Source organism: Pongo abelii, chromosome 19, assembly GCF_028885655.2.
Source record: "Pongo abelii isolate AG06213 chromosome 19, NHGRI_mPonAbe1-v2.0_pri, whole genome shotgun sequence".
NCBI lineage: Eukaryota > Metazoa > Chordata > Mammalia > Primates > Hominidae > Pongo > Pongo abelii.
In genome coordinates this window covers 20,483,719-20,496,040 of record NC_072004.2, presented here as the reverse complement: position 1 = coordinate 20,496,040, position 12,322 = coordinate 20,483,719, and the positions used below count along the sequence as shown (strand labels likewise).

At 47.2% G+C, this 12,322-nt stretch overlaps 1 protein-coding gene across 10 annotated transcripts in view; it reads right to left on the bottom strand.

Moving 5' to 3' along the window:
• Positions 1-12,322, bottom strand: part of EPN2 (epsin 2) — a 99,447-nt gene that overhangs the window by 60,787 nt on the left and 26,338 nt on the right. For 2 of the 10 annotated variants that reach the window (XM_054535120.2, XM_063717838.1), the window contains exons 1-2: positions 2,943-3,085; positions 1,788-2,167 (exon numbers count right to left, since the gene is read on the bottom strand). The exons of 3 other annotated variants lie outside the window; for them this stretch is intronic. The gene's annotated coding sequence lies outside the window, so the exon portion shown is untranslated. Of the gene's footprint in view, positions 1-1,773; positions 2,168-2,942; positions 3,086-12,322 lie in introns of those variants that run through there. 5 more of the 10 variants (XM_063717836.1, XM_024241476.3, XM_054535115.2 and 2 more) reach the window with 3 other exon arrangements.

Here is a 12,322-nt window from a genome sequence, read left to right as displayed (position 1 = left end):
TTTGTCTCAAAAAAAAAAAGGCTGAGCAGGCCCACAGAATGGCCACTTTATTTGCAGGACGAGATGACCAGGCAGAAGCTCCTGGCCACCACCCCACCAGCCACACCTTCCCCACTCCAGCCCTAGCCCTAAAAACCTGTTTTGAAATTGTATTAATTAATAATTCATTTTACTAAGAAATCAGGGTGCTGACGCATGTCAGATAACAATTGTTAACCACACAGAGTCAATAAATTCCAACCAACAGCAAAGAAACTGAATGCTTGAGGTGGCCTGGGGAAGTAGCACCATGAGCAATGCAGAAATTGTCAGGCCTTCTGAAATGCCCTGGGAGCTTCAGAGCCTCCACGTAAAAAGCCATATCTATTCAATATGAAAGCGAATACTCACTTTTCTACAGTTAGTCCCCAGAACTAGGTAAGGTTCTATAAATCAAATAATATTTCATTTCCATTCTGAAAACTGAATCATTGGTTTTGCCTATGTAACAACCATAATCCCCCCCTTCTTGGAAAGAGTACTTCAGTCATCCTTGGGAAGCTGGCCAGGAGTAGGCCCAGGACTCAGACCAGGCCAATCAAAGCCCCACAGTTCCCCCGCCCAGCAGCTAGATCAGTGATATGTTAAGAATCCAGACTGGACCACCTGTAGACCCCTCTGGATGGTTCCTAAAACTTCTGGGAAACCAGCAGGGTTGCTAAGCTGCTGGAACACACCACAGAGGCAGAGTCAGAGTTTACCTATGATTGAAGCAGCCACAGAAGAAAGCAAGAAGCCAAGGACAGGAGAAGGCACAAGACATAACAACACATGGTCTGCACCTCTATGTCTACCTGTGCGTGGAGCCATTTATCCCCTGAAATTCTCATGCTGTAATCTACAGCAATGTGTGCTTTTGACCCCTGCAACTGCAAACCCTGTGCATAAAGCACCTGAGAGAACCAGAGGTAGAAAAGCAGCAACAGCCAAATAACAGAAGGACAGAGCATGGGCGCTCCCCTGAACCTCCAACAGGGCCTCAAGTAGGAGTGCAGAGACATCAGTCAGGCTCTCCCCAGCCACAGTTGACCCACAGCCCAAGACTGACCAAGGAAGAACCGCATCCTCCCCAGGAGGACTCGGCACTCCCTGTGAATGAGGTACCCCCAACCAAAGTCTGGGATCATCTGCTCTTTTTTGAGAGTGACTCATGACGGGAACCACAAAATAACAACTAGATCCCCATACATGCAGGGGACAAGCTGGGGGAAAATTTTCTGGGAAACTTGAAAACACAGTCAGAATTCAAATGAGAGTAGAGACTGAAAAGAGACTAAACAAAACAGCAAACAGAACAAAACTGGAAAAAAAATTTCCAAGGCTAGGGTTATGCCCCAGGAAGTAAAAAGTATTCCATAAAAATGTGCTCCAAAGGCTTGAGGAGCTTGGTGGGGAAATTCTTTCCAAATCTAGAGTTCCCCATCATGGGAGACAGAGGCTTTTCACAGTTCCAAGCAGCGCAGGTGGGCCTGTGGTGAAGGCACACATCTCTGTACCCCGTGCCTCTGTGCCACCAAGGTGTGGCTGATCGTGTGCTGAGAGGAGGATGTTCACCTTTCAGTTGGGGTCTACATCAAGTCCCTAAGGAAACTATGGGGAGCAGCCATCATTGAAGATCACGCTCGGCTGTCAGGGAGCTGTCTTTCCACTCCCCTCCCCAAACCTAACAATCACAGGTCAATCAACATTGTGAAAACCCAATCCCAATCAATAAATATGGGTAAATTAATTGACCTGAACATCTTCACCTCACATGGCAGCTCCACCTATGTATGTCTGGCAGCCTCCTATGTTTCTACATGTACTTTATTCTTCTAAAAGCAGATGACACAGAATGCTTGGGAAAGGGGTACACCCCACCTTTCCCACAGTGTTCCACCAGTGTGGTCCATCAACCAGATACATCAGAACGTCCTGGGAGTCTGTTCAAAAATCCAGTCATTCTGGGGGCAGAGCTGAGGGGCTGCCACTCTCTTAAGCCCCCATGGTGATTTCTAGGCATGCTGGAGTCAGTGTCATGGTGTCCACTGCAGGACACTTGAATGTGTGCAATACTCCGCAATCCTCAATTCACTGGCTTTATCTTTCCTGAGGTGCAGTCCACGAGTGAGGAAACATCTCCATCTTCCTACCGGAGAAAAGGGTACAACGATCATTACAAGGAGGCCCAGTTGGGGTAGCTGAGACCACAGACCACATGACCAAACCACACGGGCTCTCCAGAAGACAACAGGCCAGTTAGGACAATATGGACAGTGCTACATTCTTTTCAACAGTCATCATTTCAGCCAAAAGAGAAAAGACTATTATGACTCTGTTTCAGCCACGCTAGCAATAACTTAAAGCCTAATAACTGTTGCTCATCCCGTAGAGAAATGAAAAGAAAAAAATCCTTTATTTCCCTCATACCAGAAAAACAGTGAGATTCAGCCAAAAATAAACACTTCACTAACTGAAAGTGGGCATCTATATTCTGATGACTTCTTGTTGGTTAGAGAAATCAAATTTTATATCAGCTGGGCAGGGTGCTACACACTTGTATTCCCAGCTACTCAGAAGGCTGAGGCAGGAGGATCACTTGAGCTCAGGGGTTCAAATCTAGCCTGGACAACCTAGCAAGACCCTGTCTATAAAAATGAATAGTTTTTTTTTTTAATAAAAAATTTATCAGTCTCCAAAAAGTGGGCTAAAAAACCTTTATACTCATATACTTAAAGAATTTTGAAGAAAAACAAACATTTCAGACTTGACTTCTAGACAGTAGAGCAGGAAAAGGTAAACTGCCCATGTGCTTACTTGTCTCCCCTGGGACTTTCTTCTAAGGAAGAAAGATCCCTGCAGGTGTCAGTTAACCTACTGCCAGAGGCGAGCCAGGAAGGGCTGACTGCATAGGAAGAACCAACCTCTAAAAAAAAGGCTGAGCAGGCTCCACAGAATGGCCACTTTATTTGCAGGACGAGATGACCAGGCAGAGGCTTCTGAAGGGGAGTAGGAGGTCCACCCTCAAGAAGCCACCTAGGCAGCTTCTCCCAGGATCTAAGAGCCACTGGAACAGACACAGCAGAGCTCAAATTAGACGTCACTTGGCCTCCTAGAACTTGATATGTACTCAATTTTCTAAAATCAGAAAGCAAGTACCAAAACATACACAAGGAACTTAATTTCTTGTTATCAACATGCCCCTATCATTTAGTCTCTGGGAGGAGCAGCCTGTGGGTGTAGACTACACAGGCAGGTGGGGAAATGCAGTCTTTTTAAAGACTGTGTGAAGAAAAAATGGGATCTGGAGACCTGGTTTTGGCTGTTTCTGCCAATCCAGGAAAACAGGGGTATGGCAAGGAGCTGCACCTCCCCCTCAGTGTAGAGGATCAAACACTGTGACTGCACAAAGGGCAGGCAGCAATGCTCCATAAAGGCAAATGAGAATTCTTGAATGCTCCCCTACCTCTCCTATTCCTCAAAGCAGTCTTACAAATGACCAAATTATGAAAAGCATTCTTTTAAAAATCATGCCAAAATGCAAATAACGTGATGTGGTAGTGAGAGGAGATGGGAATCCAGGGACCAGGGCCAATGCTGTGACCGCTCTGTGGCACCAAGAAGCCAGTACCCAGGGTCCTCGCTTCTAAAATGATGGGATTAAACCAGAAGCTCAGCCCAAATCCTTCAGTCCCAAAGGCCCCCATTCTGACCACTGATTCAATTCCCTGCCATCTCCATGGTGTCATGAGAAACCCAAGCTTCTGATCAGCCCAGCCACAGGTCACCAACTGAGGGAGTAGAATTCTAGCCACAGCCAAGCAGCAGATGTTTTTGTTAGCCTGTGGGGCTTCATGGTGGGCAAAAAAGTAGGGCTTCCCTTCAGCCTTTGGAAATGTGAAAAGCAGCCTTCAGAACCCTTCCCTCCTCTGAGGATGGCCGCTGTGACCCTTAGGCAGAGATTCCCCATTTCTCACACACTGTGGCTGTGCTAGAGAAAACACTGGCTGATGGGAGACGATGAAGCCAACCAGAGACTGGGTGCAGTGAACGGGAGCCTTTGATGGCTACTCGCCCCCACCCCACAGGACAGGTCGAGCTATGGATTACCATTTGATCAGCATAATTTTCCAGCTTGAGACATCTGAAAAACATGCAGAGCTGCATGGGAAAATCTACATTCCCACGATCTCGTGCTTAATTTAGACCTGGCTGGTGGATGTGGTGGTGCTAACTGCTGGGCTGTCGCCATCTCGCAAGAAGCCTGCGAGAGTGTGGAAGTAAAGGAGGGGCAGTGGATCCCCTCAGGCAGGGCCTGCTGACTTTGGGTTTCGGGCACAGTAGTGACGTAACATATTTTCTCAAAGAGAGCTCCAGATGCTGGCCAAGAAACAGGTATTTTCACACTGTGCGTGTACAAGTGCAAGACCACAGCTGTGAGAAAAACAAGTGGTTTGCTCACCTCTGCCTTCCCACCTGTGCCTCCAGGAGGTCACATCTAACTCTTCCCATAGTAGCTTCGGAGGAACAAGGCAGATTTCTGAACAAGGCAGATTTCTGAGGGAGTTACTTGCAGGGACTGGTGGTAGTGATGGTTGATGTCTGCTGAGCCTCATCTAAGCAGCATTGTGGGATGGGCGGTGAGCCAGGGTCTTAGAGACCACAAGAGCAGGCTCACCTTAGCTGAAGCTCAAAGGATGAGCTCCTTCATCCCAAAGGTGGGCTCTGGGGCAGAGCAATCCCTGAGGGTTAACTCTTTATGTGCCACCCACATGCTGCACTCTCATTTCCGGTCATTTTCCCTATGACTGGAACCAGCTCCTGCCTTGCATTCTACCCACCTGCCATTTCCCCCACCCAGCGTCCTTCCTCTATCTGTCACTAGACTGGCTCCTTGTCACTCAGATCGCATGGCCTCCACAGAACCCATCAGGCACTCTCTATCAACGTCACCAGCTGTCATCTGGAACAGAGCCCCTCCTCTATCTGACATTTCTTATGTGCCTGTTTATCTGTTTCTCTCCTGCCCCGCACCACCCCCAAGACCAAGGCCCAGCCTGTCTCTTTGCCACTGTCTAGAACAGTGCCTGGCACACACTCAGCCCTCAACAAACACCTTCCATGCGACACAGAAGCAAAAAATAAGAACATTGTTAAAGATATCCATTATCTCTCTACTCAGAGACTGCCAGAGTTCACACCTTGAGGCTGTTCTCCCAGTTCCTGTTTCCCTTTCGGTCTCCATTTCTTGAGTTAAAGGGCAAGTGCCGTATTGTCTGCCTAACAATAAACTGCCTGGGAACAGGAACAGCCCTACCTGGTGCTTAACACATGCTCCACACGAACCAGCACCTGCCGAAGCCCAGGCACCACGGGGCCTGAGAATCCACTCGATGCCCCTTACAGCTGGACTCAGGAGCGACACCAGCAGCCTGGGCAGCAGCCTAGGGCTGAAATATGTAGTTCTCACTCCGGCCACAGGGATTATGTCCTGCCTTTCCAGGTGCATGGTCCAAGGCAAGCTGAGCTTTCCTGAGCCTCTATTTCCACACCTCTCAAATAGAGGTAACAGGTGCTGCTCAGCATGGCTGTGAGGGTTGGTAAGAGTAGGACTGGCAAATAAGAGGTGTCCAAATACCTGCCTCCTCTACTGTGTCCTGCCAAGGTGCAATGTCTACAGGGACATTTCTCAGCAGGTTCCTCAGGACAGCTCGGCAGGAGATGAAAGCCTACAGAGGCATCCCTATGAGAACACACTGGGTGGGAATCACCTACCAGAGGGGTGGGTGGCATTGTCCACAAGCATCTCTCTCTAGACTATACACACAACCTGTTCAAAACCATCACCAATCTTGCCTGCCCTTCTCCTCTGCAGCTGTTATTTCCAAGCAAAGTCTCAGATGTGCTCTTTGATACTAGTAACAGAACAGAATTAAAAGAGCAGTAAGAAACAGAAGGGGCTCTCTAAGCAGAGGCTAGTGAATACTAACTGAGCAGGTCACATGTGTCCACTGATTGAATCTTCATAACAATCCTATGGAGGAATTATTCTTCTTATTCATATCTTACAGAGAAGGAAAGTGAGGCAAAGAGAGGCTAAGTAACTGACCCAAGGTTGCACTGCCAGCAAGAGGTGGGACTAGGATTTGCACTCAGACTCTGACTTCTGATCCCATCCTCTTAATCCCTATTCTTATTCTCATTCTTTGTAGCTTTAGACAAATTCAGTGCTCAAAATCCTAAGAACAAGAAACTTTCCTTTGCTGAATCTGCAGGCCTACAAAGGTCCCTCTTGTCTAGATGTTTGAGGCCAAAAGATGGCATGGAAACAACTGTTTTCCGACCTCATGTTTTGTGGGCCATAATGGATCCTTTCCCCAGTCTCTTACCAAGTCAAACAAGCAGGAGCAAAGATGCTACAGCTAGAAGGGCCTTGGAAGTCAACCACGTGCAGATGCCAGGACCCAGAGCCGTTCACTGCTAAGCCAGGACAGAACCTGGCATTCCCAGCTTCCTTCAGTGCAGCCAGCAAAGGGAAGAGGCTTTAACGCTATTCAAAGAAACTTTTACCTTGAAATGAGGAAGGTTCTACACACTGGCAATTCAATGGAGTCAGTCAGGGTGGAAGTCCAAAATAACAACACAGAGACTCTAAAACTATTCTTAAAAACGTGTTCTTCAGAACTCACATCCTTAAGAAATGATGCCTCTTTGGCTATTAACAGTGTCTTCTACTAAATCAGTCACACCGACTTTAACACCCTGAGAAACCTGTACTGTTCCTTTGAAATAGCTGTTGTCATCTGAAATACCACTCAGGAAAAAAAGTCTCTTCATGTTGAAAGGTAAACTTCCTTTTTTGGTGCAGAGTAAAAATATTACTTCCCTCTTTCCTCCTCTGCTGGAGACATTCCCAGTGTTTTATTTACTGTGCAACACTGACTGGATACATTAGGAGGAAATGTTCCTTCCCAACTCTTAAATGTCAGAGTCTACCCCACAAAAGGCATGAGCCAGCCCTAATGTTTTCTTGTTGTTCCTCTGTTTTCTTAAATGTTTTATTATGTAACATTAGGTACACATAAGAGAATATGTGCAAACCATATGTGAGGACAAACAAAATAAGTCCCCATGACTCCACAGTCCCCTCAAGGCCTGGAACATGACCACCATGTCCAGCCACCTGGCTCCCCCTCACTTCCCTCTCCCCACCTCCTTGACCCCCAAGGCAAACAGCCCTGGTATTGGGTTTTCAGTCCCTCACTTTTTAAAAAAGAACATAATTGTATCACACACTAGTAAAACTGAACAGTATGCCGTCTTCCCCAGCCTGCCTGTGGCATTCTATACTGCTTCTGAGGTTCTCTCTGTTGTTATGCACAGCTAGCTGCCACTCACCCACTGTCACTGCTGTGTACCATGTGATCATGCCAATATTTAACAATGTCCCTACCCGTGTTCCTGTCCACGGACATCTGGGTTATTTCCAGATTTTTGCTACTGTGAAAAGTGCTTCTATAGCCATGCATGTCTCCCGGGACACATGGGCCAGCTTTTTCTAAAGTCTGTTCCTAGAACAGCTCATTCTAAGATTTACAGACTCTGCAATATATTTTTAAAATATTTTTGCCTGATTTATAACATTGTTTTGTCATTACAAAGATGTATTAAGGCCAGGTGTGGTGGCTCACGCCTATAATCCCAACACTTCTGGGAGTGGGAGACTGAGATGGAGGATCGCTTGAGCCCAGGAGTTTGAGGCTGCAGTGAGCCATGATCATGCCACTATACTTCAGCCTGGACGACAGAGCAAGACCCTGCCTCAAAAAAAAAGATGTGTTCATAGTTTAGTTGACACAGGTTTGACAAGTATTTTTCACACACTCACTGTGTGTCCAGATCCCCATGCCAGCAGCTACAGGGGATCTAAACAAGCACAGATGTGGCACCCTGTCTGGACTGGGGGAGCAACAAAACACTCCAACTGGGTGCTTCAGGCAGCTCCTGAGAAGACGAGGACAAGACTTGGGGCCATCAAGGGCACTGCAATGAAGAATGAGAGGGATGAGTGCCTGAGTATGGAAGAGGAGGCCTCTGTCGGCAGAGTGAGAACCCTCAGGGAGACACGCCTGCCACTAAGGTAGCTGGGAATGCAGAGGCTGCAGCAGGCTGAGGCTGCACCAACAGGGCCTCACTAGGCACAAAAGAAATCTGCACTTGCCAACTTGAGTTGTCAAGATTTTTGCCATCTCCTCTCAATAGCAACAATGACTAACACTTACAGAGCACCCACTATGTGCAAGCACTGTCCCGGGAATTAGCCCATTCAAATCCTTACTATAAAAGCTGATTGGCCGGGCGCGGTGGCTCCTGCCTGTAATCCCAGCACTTTGGGAGGCTGAGGTGGGTGGATCACGAGGTCAGGAGTTCAAGACCAGCCTGACCAACATGGTGAAAACCCCATCTCTATTAAAAATACAAAAATTAGCCGGGTGTGGTAGTGCGCACCTGTAATCCCAGCTACTCAGGAGGCTAAGGCAGGAGAATCACTTGAACCCGGGAGGCAGAGGTTGCAGTGAGCTGAGATTGCGCCATTGCATTCCAGCCTGGGCGACAGAGTGGAACTCTGTCTTCAAAAAAAAAAAAAAAAAAAGCTGCTCTACTGCTTGCTTCATATTTTTCTTCATATCAACTTACTTTTAAATTCAAATATTCACTTTAAGTAACATATATAAAATCAGGTATTACTGCTATGGCATATGGGGGGATCTTTTTGTTTTGTTTCTGTTGAGATATAATTCACATAGCATTAAATTCACTATTTTAAAGTATACAATTCAGCGGAGTTTTTTTTAGTATATTCACAATGTTGTGCAATCATCACTATTTCACTATTATTCCAAAACATTTTCAACACTCCAAAATTAAGCCCAACATCCATTAGTGGTCACCACCCATGTCCACACTCCCAGCCCCTGGCAATGACAAATCTCCTCTCTACGGATTTCCCTATTCTGGACATTTCATACAAATGAAATAATATAATATGTGAACTTTTAGGCCAGGCACAGTGGCTCACGCCTGTCATCCCAGCACTTTGGGAGGCCGAGGCGGGTGGATCACAAGGTCAGGAGATCGAGACCATCCTAGCTAACACGGTGAAACCCCGTCTCTACTAAAAATACAAAAAATTAGCCAGGCGTGGTGGCTATCTCGATCTCCTGACCTCATGATCCATCTGCCTCAGCCTCCCAAAGTGCTGGGATTACAGGCCTGAGCCACCGCGCCCGGCAGGTTCAGTGTTTTCAAGGTTCATCCATGTTGCATTATGTACCAGTATTCTATTACTTTTTATGGCTAATGTTCCTTTGTATAGATGGACCACATTTTGTTTACCCATTCATCAGTTGATGGACATTTGGGTTGTTACTAATTTTTTTGGCTATCATGCCATGAAGAATATTCATATATTCATATTCATAATGCTGAGATGGCCGGGCGCGGTGGCTCACGCCTGTAATACCAGCACTTTGGGAGGCCGAGGCGGGCGGATCACGAGGTCATGAGATCGAAACCATCCTGGCCAACACGGTGAAACCCCGTCTCTACTAAAAATACAAAAAATTAGCCGAGCGCGGTAGCGGGCGCCTGTAGTCCCAGCTACTCCGGAGGCTGAGGCAGGAGAATGGCGTGAACCCGGGAGGTGGAGCTTGCAGTGAGCCAAGATCGCGCCACTGCACTCCAGCCTGGGCGACAGAGCGAGACTCCGTCTCAAAAAAATAAATAAATAAAATAAAATAAATAATAATGCTGAGATGGACATCTATGTGGTGTTTGTGTGGACAAGTTTTCAGTTCTCCTGGGTATATACTGAGGAGTGAAGCTGCTGGGTCATATGGTAACTACACGTTTAACTTTTTCAGGAACTGCCAAAATACTATGGCATTTCTAAGACAAAGATTAAAACTAAGAACATTCAACTGTATGCCACTTAAAATTATTTTGGGAAATACTGGGGAAGGCAAAGCTACTAAGGTTGATTTTTTATTTTTGTTTAGAGCAGAGAACTCACGTCTTCAGGATGGTATTTCTGAATCTTGATCAAGCAGCAGTGGGAGAAAGGATTAGGGCAGAGGCGGGAGGAGGAAGACAGAAAGATGACTGAGAAGCCACACAACACAATGAGCAGAGTCCAGAGCCTGAATCCAGCTGCGGGGGAATGGGAAAGGCAGGCGATGGACATAAACAGAGTGGAAACATGAACCCTGACAACCAAATATCAGTGTGGGTGGGGCAGAAGGGGTGGAATAGCCATGAGGACGGAGGCACCCTTAACAGAAAGGGAAGGTGGAGAGGTTCCAGACGAAGGCAAGAGGCAGCATACTTAGTTTTATTTCAAACAAACATGGCTGGAGGTGCTGGCAGGACAGGCCTGGAGAATGAAAACGGCCTAGTAGAGCTGGTGCCTAGGACCAGGGCACAGGAGAGGCACTGTGGCCAACATGTTCATCTCAGAGGAGCATATGAGAGGACTAAGGGAGAGACAGAGAGAGCAGAGGAAGATGCGGACAAGAATGCAATTAAGGAGGAGGCAAGTAGCCAACGGCCAAGTCCAAGAAAGGGCCAAGAGCAGGGCAGGGACACAAGAGAACCATCCAGTGCCAGGGAAGCAGAGAATGAAGAGATCATGCTTTTCTGCCCCATGCAGAGCAGTGCATGCTTGGGAAGTGTCTTCACCTTCTAATGACCACCAACAAATAGTTCAGACACCTTTGTGTGAGACCACATGTAACTTCCTAGACGTTCTTTTTTTTTTTTTTCCCCCTGAGAAAGGGTCTCACTGTCACCCAAGATGGAGTACAGTAGCACAATCATAGCTGATTACAGCCTGGACCTCCCAGGCACAAGTGATTCTCTTACCTCAATCTCCTAAGCACAGGTATGCACCATCAAGCCCAGCTTATTATTTTTTGTAGAGATGGGGTCTCCCTATGTTGGCCAGGCTGGTCTCGAACTCCTGGGCTCAAGCAATCCTCCTGTCTCGGCCTTCCAAAGTGCTGAGATTCTAAGTGTGAGCCAACATGCCTGGCCACTGGACCTTCTTGGTCACTGGTACACACCTCTGCACCATGCCACCTTCCCCTCCAGTTTCAGGACAAAACCGAACCCATCACCCCCAACTCCACACCTGCCCCCTTCTCCTTCTCTCCAGGGATGCTCTGCCCAGGATCCACCACCTGCTGCCCAGCGGACTGAGCCAGAGGCCTTGGAGCTCGTCTGGGCTTCCGGCTTTCCCTCCACCCTCCTTCCTTCCTCCCACGACCTCTGGACTGCAGGCTCTCAAGGGACAGAGACCCCGACTGTCTCCTTGCTGCTGCATGCTGGGCCTGGCACGGTGCCTGGCACACATCTGCTGCAAGAATGAATGACTCTACAGGGCACCGAGTCCAGCCCCACCTGCTCACACACTCCCCCCTTTCTCTCTCCCTTCCTCCAAGCTCTCTGATCCTCTCTATACCCTTACCAAACCACAAATGCCCTCACTGAACATAAAACATGGCCTATGAATATTGGTTAAGTTTTAAAATAACTACCTGGCAGAATGAAAAGATCACTGCTCTACCCAGCATCTTTTAGTCACCTCACTGAATCTCAGTTTAGTTTCCTCATTTGTAAAATGGAAATGGCAGCCTGCGAGAATCAGCAAGATAAGGAACATGAGAGAGCTGTAGGAAATAAGGCTGCACTTTCTGGTTCACTACAGGTTTCCCCACATGCCTCACATGCTTTTGACGGGCCCTCTTCAGGTCCCACTGGTCCTTTGACCATGCCTCTCAAAGAAAAACAAAAATGGGAGCAAGCTGACATCCCAACAGGAGGGGAATTTTTTAGTTTACTTCGCACTAAATTTAACAGCATAAACAAACAGGAGTTCGCATACCATATAATTTTTATAATTCCTAAAAGATTAGAAGTATGCTACCAAATGTCAAAACACAAAAACCAAAAGGAAATCAAAGTTGTTATTTTCCTTTTGGTTTTATCTCCATTGGCCAAATGCTTTTTGTTCAAACAATGTTTACACTGCCATTGTCCTGCTTTGTTTAGAAAAATAATAATAAAGGGGCGCGTTTCCAGCACTGACAACTGAGTGCGTGTGCAGATCTGCCCAGCTGCTCCTAAACTCAGAAATCGCTCTACTTTAGAAACTTGTGCCGAGAGGCCAAGGAAGAACTGTTTACTTGCCCTCCAAATATACACTGGCTACATCCGTGCCCCTAACCCCCCTTCTCGCTCCAGCCCC